Source organism: Seriola aureovittata, chromosome 17 (genome assembly GCF_021018895.1).
Source record: "Seriola aureovittata isolate HTS-2021-v1 ecotype China chromosome 17, ASM2101889v1, whole genome shotgun sequence".
Taxonomy (NCBI): Eukaryota; Metazoa; Chordata; class Actinopteri; order Carangiformes; family Carangidae; genus Seriola; species Seriola aureovittata.
In genome coordinates, this window is record NC_079380.1 from 10,038,044 (window position 1) to 10,052,018 (window position 13,975).

Genomic DNA, 13,975 nt, shown 5'->3' on the forward strand with positions numbered 1-13,975 from the left:
CTATGTCTCCTCCTTGGCCTTTATGATAATCCTTACTTTTCTTTTTTCTTTTTTCCTTTTTTTAACCAAATTGCCACCTATTGCCCCTTTCTAATGTCAGCCTGTTTCACATTAAGGAATTGTGGAACCCATTTCGCCGCCTGTAGAGTAAATCTGAGAGCTGAAGTTCATGAGTACCACGCATAACATAAATTACAGCTTGTACTCTATGAGCATACGTCTTGTTAACTGTCTGTTTGAATGAAAATGTCAGTGTGCAACTTTTGTCACACTGCTAGCCTGGCTTGTTGAATTAATTTCACCAGCCAAAATTTCAATCAGTGTTAAATGCCCAGCGTTGGCAGGCACATAAGTGCCCGGGGATACTGCCATGAATCCCAAAGTTCTTGATTGAAAATTAATGTTCGATTGTCCCACAGTTTACAGAAGTACTTGTGCACTCACTCGTAGGCTTTGAGCACGAGGCTTGCCAGTACTAGTCTAATTGAAATGCTGATTTCAAAATAATCAGCTATTCTTTTGTAATTCAGTGGGCAGCTGGCAGTCAAACAGCCTTTGGCAGAACATATTCATTATCACAACATACCAAAATACTGAAAAACAGTTTGTTTCCACTAAGTAAGAGGAAGACTTCTTTGACGATTAACTTTGATTGTAAACTATTCCTTACACTCCACCTCACAGCCAATGAAGCACTGCAACAACCTTCTCAAAGGCTGAGACTTGCGTATGACAAGTCGCTCAAGGTTACATTTATTTGTAGCATTCACAACTAACTTTTGCATTACTACATCCTTGCCTATGCAATGAAATACAGATGTGTTGCTGTTAAGAATAGCATGAACAAGTGTGATGTTCTGCTTTTGGCCACTGGGTGGAAGTAGAGGACACAGATTTGTTTACTCCTGTCATATGATCGAGACAGAGGATATAGATGAGTCTCGGATTTAGTTGCATGACAGTAGTTTGGAGCTTATTTAGCATGCGATTCATTGCAAATTGCTCCATGCATGTGCATCGGACTCAGTTTGTTAAAGTATTGTTGTAAGCAGAGCGGTGGAGCAAGAAAATGCCCTGCCAGCTGTTTGTTCGTCCTCCTTCATTTGACACAGGGACAACAGACAACACCTCCCAGCTGTTTGAATATATTAAACAATGTTTCCATGTGAATAGCTTGATCCTGCTTCCAGAAAGCACTTTGTGCAATGGGGGTTATTAGTTTCCCCCCTCCCTTCCCTACTCACACACACACACACACACACACACACACCCTAGTTATACCCCCAACACACACTCTCCCCTTGCCACTGCTTCTACATAATGGCTTCACACGTTGCTGGCCTTGCAGTAATGAAGTGTGAAGCTTGTGACGCCACAGGGAACCTACCATGTGGAACTGTACTCTCTATTTTTGTGCACCACCTTTAATTCCTTACAGCCCAAATACATTTGCTCAGATATTTGGCTCACTTTGTACTTTCTGCAGGCAACATTCAAACTAACTTTCATCAAACACCCTTAAACAGTTGTGAAACCAGACTGATAAGTTGGTGCACCAGCTTCTTACTTTTGTGCTTTTGTGCTAGTAGCATTCTGCTGATGTTTCAAGTTGGACCAAGACAAACAGAATGTGCTTCCCAGCTGTATATTAGATAATTAAATTCATTTTAACCATGCTTTTTTAAAGCCTGCATGCATCGCTTGATGTTTGCGTACAGTGTTGATGGACATACAATTGTATGCAGTGTGTGACAGTTCCAGTAACAGCAAAGGAAACCAAAAAACAAAAAAGGAATAAACCCCTAAATTTTCAAATTTAAAACAGATTCATTCATGTCTGTTTGTGCTCACTTGTCTTGTATTACTGTAGCCAGTACGAAGTGGTACATACATTTTTATGTATACTGGCTGCCAAAATAGTGCTCTATTAAGTGAGAAGGAAACTACCATTATAACAGGCTGGCATAGTCCTATCTCAGGCTGAGGGGCCCAGGGTCGATGCATAATGCCATTGCCTCTCTTAGTATTGCGTAGCTTTAGGATGCCTGTCCTATTTATATTGAGGGGCTGTGGATTGATGCGAAATGACGAGGGCCGCGAGGTGGCTGAGTGGGTGGGCATCCACATGCTCCACTCCACAGGCAACCCTCTACTTCTATACACGCACACACACATACACACACACACACACAGATATGCACTTGTCTTCATGTCCCAATGCCACCAGCCTTAGAAAAGCCCTACAGTCTCAATGTGCAGTGTCCTCTCTCTGTCAACATATCCTCTATCCCAACGTTAATGTGACAGAATATAACCAGAGCCCAGAACATCCAGGCAGTGCAGAGCAATGAAAAACAGCATGTGTAACAGGCATGTCTCCTCATCTTCTCCAGCAGTTTGCTTCCCCATCACATGCTAACTCGACTGCAGCAGAGCTGAAAGTTAAAAATTTAGCTAATTCTATTAAATAAACCTTTTAATCAGCTGTAACTGATTTCTTTGAAATGCAGTGACCTGGTTTCATACTTACGACATCTCAGTGAACTCTGTTACAATCGAGATAATGATGACTGAAATCAAATGAATGGCAGTGTTACAGCAATCTAATATTTTATAACAGAATTGATTGTGCTATTAAAGTCTCTGATTAATTCATAATAATTAATTGTCATAATTTCAGAGTGCACAGTGTCAGTGATTTAACCTGTGAAAAATGACGAGTGGAAGGAAGCCAAACGAGGGACAAGTTGCTGGTGCTGTTTAAAAAGTTCATCAACAGTAAGTGCAGCAACAACACAACATAATAATTCTAAGGATTTTAATATCTTATGTTGCATTATTGATCATTGGTAAGGCATCGTACTTCTTTTTTATTTCCTTTCGCTTCTCCCAACACATACACATGCGCACACACACACACACACACACACACACACACACACACAATAATACATACACACACTCCTAATCGCACTCACTTTTCCTCTGCAGTTTCAGAGACAGTTTCCATGTTACCATTACAGTAGCCTTTAATGTCAGTCATCTGAAGAACAAAAGTAACGTTGGGCTACTGGTGTCTATCCATCAATGTCAGGTTATTATGATTAAATAATGCCGATTGCTTATTGATTTTGAAAGACAACACTAAAGATTATGAAATCGTGGTCGCCAAGAATGCCTCACTGCATTTATTGTTTGAAGGACTGATTTCCTGGTAGAAAAGTTAGTTAGTAGTCAGCTTTAAACCGTTTGATCTTAGTGGTATCAGAACTACGCCCCTGTAGCTTAAAGCAATAGTCTGACATTATGGGAAATAAACTTATTCACTTTGTGGGGAAGAGTTCCCTCATATTTGTACAGTGAGTATAGGGCTATAGCAACCACTCAGATAGCACGGCACAAAGACTAGGAACCAGGGGGACACAGCTATCCTGGCTCTGTCCAAAATCCACCTACCAGCACCTCTGAAGCTCACTGATTAACATATTAAATCTCATTTGTTTAATTCATACAAAAGTCAAAGTGTAAAAACTGTAGTTTGAATTTTAACAGGGGTTTATATTCTGATGTATTTCTTTCTTGGCTGGGGGCAGTTGCTTGGCAACCAGCAGAGACTCCACAAAGTTCCTACTGTTCCCAGCCAAGAAATAGTCCTGTACAGATAGGAAATGGCAAATTGTCAATTTTCCACAACAAGTGAGATATAATGTGTTAATTAATGATCTTTAGATGTGCTGTTGGGTGGATGATGCTACTGTTGCATACAGCCAGGCTAATTGTTTCTCCCTGTTTACACTTTTTGTGCTAAGCTTAGCTAACCAGCTACTGGCTGTGGACTATCTAACTCTCTGCCAGCCCGTGAATAGTATTTCCCAAAATCTTGAGCTATTCCTTTTGGAGGTGTATGTTAAAAGTTCTTACTGTCCTGCTTCAGAGAACAACAGCTGTGGTCATCTTGACTTCATTTACAGTGTACACTATGAGTACTAACATGACTTCTCTCGTGTCAATCCACACGTGTGTTTTAAACACAGTTTCACCTATAGTGTCATTAAATACAAAGCTTCCGTTTGTTGCTTTCTCAACAGCTACAAAGGTAAGCATAATTGTTAATAGCGTTTTGTTAATCTTTTGTTTCATGGATGGTGTCAAGTTACTTCGGTTTAAAAGTTTTAGCCCAAGTAAAGATATGAGTCAGTGGTGTTGAAGTCAAAGCATGGGTCCTTGTTGATTTGTCTAGTGCAGTCTTAAATTATCAGATTAGTGACCCAAGTCTGACTTGAGTCCACACATCTGATAGATAAAGAGGAGACCAGTCATTAAATGAAAGATGTTTTGTTTGACTTGTTTAATGATCTGTATGGGGCTACTTGGACTTCAGCTTAAGTGGCTACACAGCAGTGATGCACGCTGGTTCATCAGTCTGTTGGGGACCCAGCGACTGCAAGTCTCTTCGGAGGGGAAAAATTAACTTGAGCTGATGGCTCAGGGAATAATCTGGTTATGTGTAATGAGGGCTCTTATTATGCATCTATCAGGTTGAGTGTGCTGGTGGTGGACTTCCCACATCTCCCTCTCAGGAGGCATGACGCTTTCACTCCGCTCTTCTTGCCTTTTAGTCTGAATTGTAGGCAATTAAAACCCCACCATGTGAGTGAGGAAAAAAGGTAATGAATATGGAACACTAACTCAGAGAAGTCCGGAGAGACTGCTCGTCGAGTTCTGAGGGTTCCTTTCTCCAAGTCACTGAAAAGCACAAAGACCATTTGACAGTGTTTTTTTTCCCCCTGTCCCTCGCTTGGTGTGCATGTGGCTCCCCAAATGGTGGCCCAGAGGTTTTAAAAATGCGAAGCCCATCCTTTTCAGGTTGGCGAACTTCCGTGACCTATGACAGTGAGGAGAAACTTTTTTGTCGCCGGTTTGGCTCCCTGCCTGGGTGACCGTGCCAGCTCTTGCTGCTTCTGAGCAGAACAGAGGAGTGATGGGAAGGGGGCTGAGTGGATGCGTCTAGACAGCCAAGTGGAGGAGGGCAAATATTTAGCCATGCCACTAGGGGAGGGGATCCAGGCCTCCTCCTCCCCCACTAAGGCATGCCTCTTAGCCACGGAATCAGGCCATGTCTCCATCCTGCTCCCGGTGCTGCTTCGCACTCTGTATTCAGGGTCACGGATCTCATTTCTTGGGTAATATTTCAAGCTGGCCACAGATGGGGAATTAAATTGAAGACCCGGCTTGGTATGGGGCATAAAGGATGGATTTTGGGGGCTCTCAGAGAGATGATATGAAAAAGGAAATGGATACTGTAGATTTTATTTAGATGTACTTGGGCTACTTTTAAGGGTCTCTGTAAATGAATGCATGAAACGCTGACTGAGATGTATGCTCGCTGAAAACGGAACAACCCCCACAGTCATCACTTATTATCCACTGTGACACACGAGTCACCTCATCTTAAAATGAATTGTTATTTTGCTGTTGATAGCTGAATGCAATTTTTCCCCCCTCTCCTTTACAAAACAGTGTCAGGCTGATATTTGACGGTACTATAGGTGTTTACATACAAGCTCCAATATTTCCCCCAAATGGACTGCCAATCCAAGTAAATTCCCATGGATTTCCTCCCTGCCTATGCCACATTTGAATAAGTCCTTAATCAGATGAATTGCTGTCAGATGACTGCCTAACAAGGCTACTCAAATCAGGGTAAATATTGACTCAAGCGAATCAGCACATGACAGTTTGTGGTGACACCATGTTGCCACAGTGACAACAATACACATCTGTCCGTTACGGTTCTGGCAGGATGGTGACACGGAGGGGAAAGTAAAAAGTTGGAGAGAGAGAGAGAGAGAGAGAGAGAGAGAGAGAGGGGAGGAAAGCAGTCCGACGAGGCTTATACTCAATAGTTCATGCTGAATGCTGGTTGGTTGCTGCAGACTGCCGCTGGTGTCGCATCTGCTGATGGGCTAAGTCAACCCTGCTCTACTGGTAGCCGTCACTCACCCGTACATCAGACAGCGCGCTGCAGTCTCACGCCACCTGTGTTCTCACAGTGTCTTTACGGTGATCTGTCTCTCTGGCCTCTTAGTCTTCATCTAGTCCCTTTGCTCAGAGCCAATAATAGCCCTTTTCCACTGTATGGTATCATGGCTCAACTTGACTTAAAGCCTTCAACTCTACTCGATTCTACTCGGCTTTTTCGGTTTTCCATCAGGCAGAAGTTGTGGATAGTACCTGGTAGCTGGTACTTTTTTTTTGCTATAATTTCTGTGAGCTACCAAAAGGTGGCGTGAAATCACAGCGTCTACTGATTAGCCAGAGAGGATCGTCACTACTGCGTCATTGTTGTATGAGATAGGATGTTCTGAAGAAACCTGCCATTTTGAAACAGCCAAGCAACTGTACGCCTACACAGCTCACTGTAGCCTGTTACATTCCCGTCAGTTATTGTACCATTGTTTCAATATGGTAACCGACAAAACCATGTTGTGATCAGTTGAGGTGGTGCAGACGTTTCTCTGTTTGGTATCCCTCCGATATCCTCCACTAATCATGTGTGTGTAGTGTTGAAGATGACCTGATGATAGCTTTAACGCCGCACTGAGGGTTACTATCTGCAGTAGAAAAAGAATTACCTGCATGGTATCAAAAACAAGTAGAGTGAAATCAAGTTCAGTTGGTATCATATCATCATCATCTTTTTTTTGTTCTGATGTGACACACGCATGCATGTTGAAGAGGAAAGCCATCAAAAGATTTTTTTCTCTAACCATCAGTATCTATCAACCTGTGCTGAAATTATAATGAATAATTTGATTGGCAGAAAAGTTCACCTGCGACAGTTTTGAAAGTGCCATACAAGAGCTGGTTAGAGCTTCTTAGATGTGAGGATTTGCTTTACAAGTTTTTGGATTATTTTCAGTGTTGATGACTTGGGACAGATGTTTGTCATTCAGCCATTTTGGGCATTATTTGTGAGAACTGCAGTTTTGTCAATACCTCTAATACTTCTATTAAGTATGGTCAAATCAGAAGAAAGCTCGCTAATATTTCCACTCACCGCTCTTTGCCATGTAGAATAATTGAGTTCCACACACTGTTACAAGCTGAGGTCAAAGAAAATTAACCCCCAGCCACAATATAGTTATAGTCACAATAAAACTACTGGTGGGACTGGATAGTGAAATTTGTCTTCTTCTCTCTCTCTCTCTCTCACTCTCTCTCTCTCTCCCTCTCCCTCCCTCTCCTAAAGCACATTACTGCACATTTGGTGAATGTTCAGCATGTCACACAGGCCTAATCTCATCAACACTGGATACATATTTGTGGATCCCACTTTTCTGAGTTAATGAAAGCATTTGTGTCACTTTAATGTAAAGCCTTGCAGGGCTCACCCATCTGTCTACAGTTGTGCCGTTACAGTGTGTGTCATCAGAGTCTGCAACGGCAAATTACAGCTTATTAGTACCAATACCAGCAGTGACAACATTTATCAAGGAAAACATCTCCTACTCTCCCTAATTGTCCCCCCTCAGGGCGCACTGTTATGTGGACCGGTATCGACGGCCAGGCAGTCATTAGGACATCACACTTGAGCTGACGAGTAGAGAATTCAGGGGACATGTCCACCCTGATTGGTTAATTTGATGTGAGTAGAATGACACTGTGTCTGGAGCCGATGAGGTATTTATAGTCTGGGAGAGGATATCCAGACAGCCACCGTTGGTTTCGTGTGCTTCTATTCGTGAACTCCTGATAGAGCGCTGCCCACGGGGGCTGGCGGCGTGAGCGAGGGCGGGCTGGGATATGAATAGCTGGCAGGGAACAGGGTGCTGTAGGTGGAAAGGGCAGTGAAGTTTATGTGTCAAAGAACAAGAAGCGAGAAGCTGATATTGAAGTATATCTGTCAGTCTCTCCTGCCCAGTGAGAGCGAGTGACAAAGGGAGCAGGTCAGCACGGCCTGTCTGAGCGTTTTTGTCTCTCCTCAACAATGGGGTCTTGTCTGATACAGATACGCTACCTGTCTGTCACTTTTGCTTACTGATATTTTGTCACTTTTGTCTGTGCGGTCAGTTCTGCGTTAGGCCGGCTTGTGCACATTCACATGAACGCCTGTGTCTCTGTGTGTGTGTGTGTGTGTGTGTGTGTGTGTGTGTGTGTGTGTGTTTCTGTTTCTGTCGTCAGATTGTGATCTCCAGTCAGGTGGAATTGTCCCTGCTGCTGCCCTCTTGTTCAGAGCGATACCTCCCTCCTGCCACTTTCCACTTCACACTGCTAACATCCTCTGCGAGTGACAGATAGAAATCAGAGTCTGAGCTCAGCACCAGCTCAATGCCTGTTCCCAAATGGTGTGATCTTTTAAAAAGGCTTTACCTGTAAACTCTGACACACCTCCCAGCCTACATCTCCCGCTGTCAGGTTCCCACTACGATCTACTGCTGCAGAATTGCACACTAAAGCAATTTCCCTCAAGTGTCCACAGTCTTGTCTCTTTCACCCTCGCACCAGGAGCTTACATCCCCTAATTTTTCACACTGAGGACCATGCACGTAAATCATTCTTTTCCCCCATTTGTTCCAGTGATCAAGCCCCACTTTTCTTTTCCTGCCAATTAAAAGGCTTTGATGTCTATCTGTGGAATGGGTGAGGCTAGAAACGCATCTCTCAGCCTGCTGCCTCTTGGCTACCAAAGGCCAGACTTGTGCTGGCAGAAGATAATCAGCAGTTCTCACACAAACAAGATAAAAAAAGAAAAAGTGAGAGAAGGATTTACTCCCATCCTGCCTGTCAGGCAACCCACTGAACAGACAGGGGAATTATTTTGGCAGCAACACTAATGTGGTGACGGTTGTTGTTTCCTAAACTGATTTCCTTAATCCTCCACTTGTTCCACGCTTTGTAAACATGGGGGCTTGATTTTATAATCTGGGAGGTCCCATTGACTCAAAGACACACGTACACACACACACATCAACAACTTGTCCCTCTAACCCCCTCCTCGTCAGCCACTGCCCTAATTAGTCAGAATTAAGACGAATGCCTGGGCCTCCCACGATCAATTGGTATCGAGCGGACCTTCGCTCGGCCCTGCCTGGGGGCCTCTCTCGGCCGGCAGATCATTTATATCAATCGCTTTTGTTTTTCTTTCCTTCCCCCTTTCCATTCTTCCGTCCACCAAGTGCAGGGCTCGGTCTATTGGTTGGCAAAATGGCAAAAGTCTAGCACGTTAACTGCTACACTTGTATTGACGTCACAGGGACACGATCCACTCAGGGACACATTTGCCTTTCACATGAATACATGCAATGTTCTATCATAAGCAATTGTGTCTGTTTGTGGGTGAGAATTTGAGCATGTGTTCAGTGCTTTTTAAAAAAAAATTTTTTATGCCGTCTCCCTTCACTAACAAGCTCACCCTTCATAAGCAGGAGTCCCTCTCTGCTCTCTGCCCCTCTTGTTGCCCTTTTCTCAAATAACTCTCTCTTCTCTCTCTCTGCCTTTATTACTTGTTATTCTGGTCGAGGGGAGGCTTTGTGTTCCATGCTTTGATTGACTTAGCCCATTTGGACCAAGTTAATAATTGTTGCAAAGGGATGTATATCAGCCTCTCCCTTACCTTATTCATGTTGGCGCCTTTTTCTTTTCACACATTCTCTCTTTGTCAAAGGCAAGACACTTGAGATATTAGGTGTCTCACCCTGCATTCACACAATGGCAGCTAAAAGCTCTGAAAATGTCTCTTATAAAATCAAAAGAGTAAAGAAGAAGATGCTTGATGTGTAGCTTTGCCTTGCAAAGATCAGCCACTTTGACCTGCATCGCTGCTTGAGTCTGGAGCTATGTCCTATTTCTTTTGTAGTCTGTGGTGCGTTGCAGTGATGCGGCTGGCCATTCATGCCCCACACTGGAAAGTTTTTCTAAAAGACTCAAATAAAATTCAGTGACTTAAACATTTAAACTTGCAGCACATTTCATGTGCAAATGTCTGCACAAAGGGTCAGGACAATGCAAGACAGAGCCCTCATCTCCTTGGTGTTGTTCTCACAACCGCTTCTCCATGAAAATTTTGTTTTATGTGATTCCAAACCATTTTTACTGGCAGGCATGTTTTTTTTTTTGTTCATTTGTTTCTTCTGTAACCTGCTTATTTTATTTCCTGTTTTTCTACTCATCTAGAATCTGCTCCTGCAAATGTTACACACAATACCAATGAAATTCCTGCATTACCCTCAGCTCTGCTCAGACACAGCGCCCCATTGAAAATCATTTATAGGACAAATTAAACAGAGTAAAGGAAAGGGGGACACTTTTATTAGTTCCTTTCTCCAAGGTTAATGGCACAGTAGTGAACTGCCACTTACAAAAGACATAGATCCAGTTTGTCCTCTGTGTGCGTCTCTATGGGTCACTGAGTGTGTACTTTGATGTACTATATGCTAGTGGTACATGAGAGTGTTAGATACTGACTGCTTTTACCCTGGAGGCGAGCTCAAACCTCTCAGGTCGGCTGCCTCTTCATGTCGCATTCTTTGTTTGCAAGCCTGGCACATTTCTGATGGTGCAGAGACCGGCGTTGTCAGTCGTGTGTGTGTGCGGTGCCAAGCTTGGATGCTACACCACAGCACTTTAGCCATCCATGAGTTGGCAGCTGGCTCCTTTGGTTAGTGGCCTACTATTCCTCATGCGGTGTGGCGGTATGCCTTTGGTGTGATCCACTTGGTGCTCAGTCCAGAGGAGCAAACCTTGGCTAACTGACTTAAGCTATGTGTCCGAGCTAAGATGGACCTCAGGCTGCAGTTTAAGCTCATGTGCACCAAGTGTGGCAGTGCCAGATGAGCTCTCTATATCTGCTCGAGTGTCCGTCTGTGCTGTGTGTGTACATGCATGTGGCCTTTCAAGGGGATGAGTGAATGTTTTTATTTGAGTCCTCATCTCCCTGACTAATCGACCTCACGACCCTCTGTCTCCTCCCCACATACTCTGCTGTTCTCTCTGTTTCTTTGCAACCTGTTACTTAGAGACAAGGGCTGACAAACTTCAACTGCGCCCTCTCATTTCCTTCAGATTCTGCAGGAGAGAGCCCTCATCTGTACAAACACAAACTCCGCTCTGTATTCCTGCTTTGAACTCGAGGTCATTGGGGATATAAAAGAGAGAAAGAAAAACACGGAGGAGGAGGAGGAGGAGGAGAGTTGTTCTATAGTGTCTTTATGGATTAATGGGACGAAAAGTGGACCTATTAATCCTCCTCTCTCTCTCTCTGCACTGTGGAGTATAGATGATGGAGACAAAGTGCCAGATAAATATTAACCAGTATATCCTTTTACAGTTTTGCCCATTCACCTACATTTTCTGCTTATTATCAGGACTATAATGAGTCACAGAGGAAAAACACTCTCTCCCTCTATGTGTGTGCATATGCTTGATTGGGTGGGATGGTTGGCAACCACTTCTGTATTTCTGCCTAATTTGCCATTGTGAATGCGATTAAGTTAAGTGGCCTAAGTTTGTTTTGCTCCCCAGCTCCCTGCTGTGCTAGCATTACTACACCGCTCGGACTGTAAGCAATAAGAGCAGAGATACAGGGATTTAAAGGAACAGGGACTGCAGTAGCAAGTTTTAAGTGAGGAGCACACCAAGTGATGCTGATGAAGAAGAATGTGGTGAAGGGAGACGAACGCTCGGGCCCAGAAGTGTTGTACCAGTGTGAGAGATGGTCCCCATGAGGGCCCCTGTGGTGGAGAGTCAACTGTGGCTAGCTTGAACTCCTGCCAGGCTCACTGGCTGTTTGAGTATTTGCAGATGGCACAGACAGTAGCACTGCTGTGGCTGAGTGCATATTACAGAAGTGGAGAGAAAATAATACACACTAATATTTATCCCTCATGTGTCCTCTATGTCATTTTTTGGGAGGCTGTGCCTCTGATCAGCTGACCCTTCAAGGGATGAATACACATACCAGAATCATCCATGTGCACTGGGTAGATTTTTACTCTGGTGGCCCATGCTGGCACTTCAGCATGCATTACATTAACTGATCTCTGGCCACAGGCATTAAAAAGAAAAGTTTGTAAAACAGATAAATGGAATTGGTGTGATATGCCGCTAAGTCTGGAAATTTGGTATATAACATAATAATGATAACATATATATATAAATAAATATATAGGGACTGTTTTCGCTGTTTCACAATGATTGTTATATGAGATGCGGGTGCGGTTGCCCACGAAAACAAACTTGATTACATCCAGTGTTGCGTTAATGAATATATATATTTGTATATACTGGATATTTCTTTAATACTGTGCCACTAGGTCTTTTTGGCCTTTAATTAACAGGCGGTCTGAGGTTGCCTGTATTTGACTGTATATTCCTGTGATACTTCCATGTTCTGCTCTTTACAATATACGCCTGTGTTATTTGGACCCAATTGCTACAGTCAAGCGTTTGGTTCCAATCCTCCTACCCGATGCTGCTCCTCCTGAATCTGCTCAGTGAGTGAAAGTGCAGCACATCCAGACACAGAGAGAGAGAGAAGCAGAAGACAGCCTGTTCCCCCTGTGCTTCATGACGTATTCACAACCAGAACATGTTGTTTTGAGATCCACATGGCAGATCCTTGTTAGCCTAGATCCTGAATAATCAGTCGATGCCGGGGCTCCCAGTGGCAGCCTGTGGGGCCACAGAGACATGCCCAGGGAACCTTGTGGGCCCTGGTCGGGGGGGATGAGGGTGCTGTTTGACTGCTGCGTCTGTCTATCAGGAGATTTGTGTGGATGCTCGGGGCACAGAATGGAGACAGTGTCAGGGCGATACCCTTGACGGTGATGTGATTGAGTAGACAGCTGCGACCCGCTCCTTTCTTTACCCGCCACCCATCTCTTTCCCCCTACATCTCCACCCACTCCCCCTTACACAACAGCTCCCCGAGAGTGAGCGATCACTTAAAACAGCGCTGGTTATTATACCTAAGCACGTCTTAGTAATTTATGCATGATTGCCTGGCAATCTGAGGCAATTCATCATCCTCTTTCCTATCTTTCTTTTTTTAATCTGTTGGTGTCTTGTTCCTCTGGACTTTAATCTATAGGGCTATTAAGAATGCCTGTGTAATAATGGCTCAGCTCAGGTGACAGCATGACATTGGCGCCATCATTGCCATGCAGGTTTTGGAGAACTGCGGGCAGTGAAAGAGGCCAGATTTGGCTTTTATAGCTGAGAAGCTGTTAGACCATCCGTTGTTTTGTTGGTGCAGGACCTGCACTCCTGTCAGACAGATGGGAAGAGCTTTGTATTTTACACCATGTTGTTTTTCCCTGTGTTTCTTTTTTTCTTTTTATTTCTCTTGACTGGAATAATTACTGAATGTGGTGGAAATAAATTGAGCGTTTCAATTTGGATTCTTTGTTTGGTGATTGTGTTTTGAAGGAGAGTATCTCAATAGTATGTTGTAGGATTTTCACAATTGCTTTGGCTGGGCCCGTCAGAAATGAGGTGCTTATTTATAAGTGATTATCAGTGAAAATGACTACACATAGTCTGCGGTGGACAACGTGTTTACCTATATGTATGTTTTGTGAAATTTGCTTCAGTACAGGGACCTAGGCCAGCTGGTGTCTGATGCAGCTGGTGCAGCTGGTGTCTGATGCACAGAGGTGTTCGTCGCATGTCTACATGCTTCTGTACATGTGTGTGCTTTCATGTACGCTGCCAGACACCAGGAAATATCCAGTGTGAGACAAAGGTGTTAACAACAACAGCACAGGCTGACCCTTCTGTTGTGGAGTTATCCATCTGTGACTTCAAGGCATGGTTAATGGATGCCGACCTTGCTCCATGTTCTCTATCGGTTCCATTCAGCATCTATCAACCGAGGAATGTATCTTGATTTACCCCCCACCCCCCGCCCCCCACCCCCTCTCGTCCGTTTTCCACTTCCTGCTTGTAGAGTGGGAGTGCTCCTTGGCCCCGTTGC

The 13,975-nt window shown here is 43.9% G+C and overlaps 1 long non-coding RNA gene across 1 annotated transcript in view; it reads left to right on the forward strand.

Annotated features, from left to right (window-relative positions):
* Positions 1 to 2,692: 2,692 nt before the first annotated feature.
* Positions 2,693 to 13,975, forward strand: part of LOC130185432 (uncharacterized) — a 49,233-nt gene continuing 37,950 nt past the window's right edge. Inside the window, exon 1 of the long non-coding RNA XR_008830152.1 lies at positions 2,693 to 2,778. This is a non-coding gene — a long non-coding RNA (uncharacterized LOC130185432). The remainder of the gene's footprint in view (positions 2,779 to 13,975) is intronic.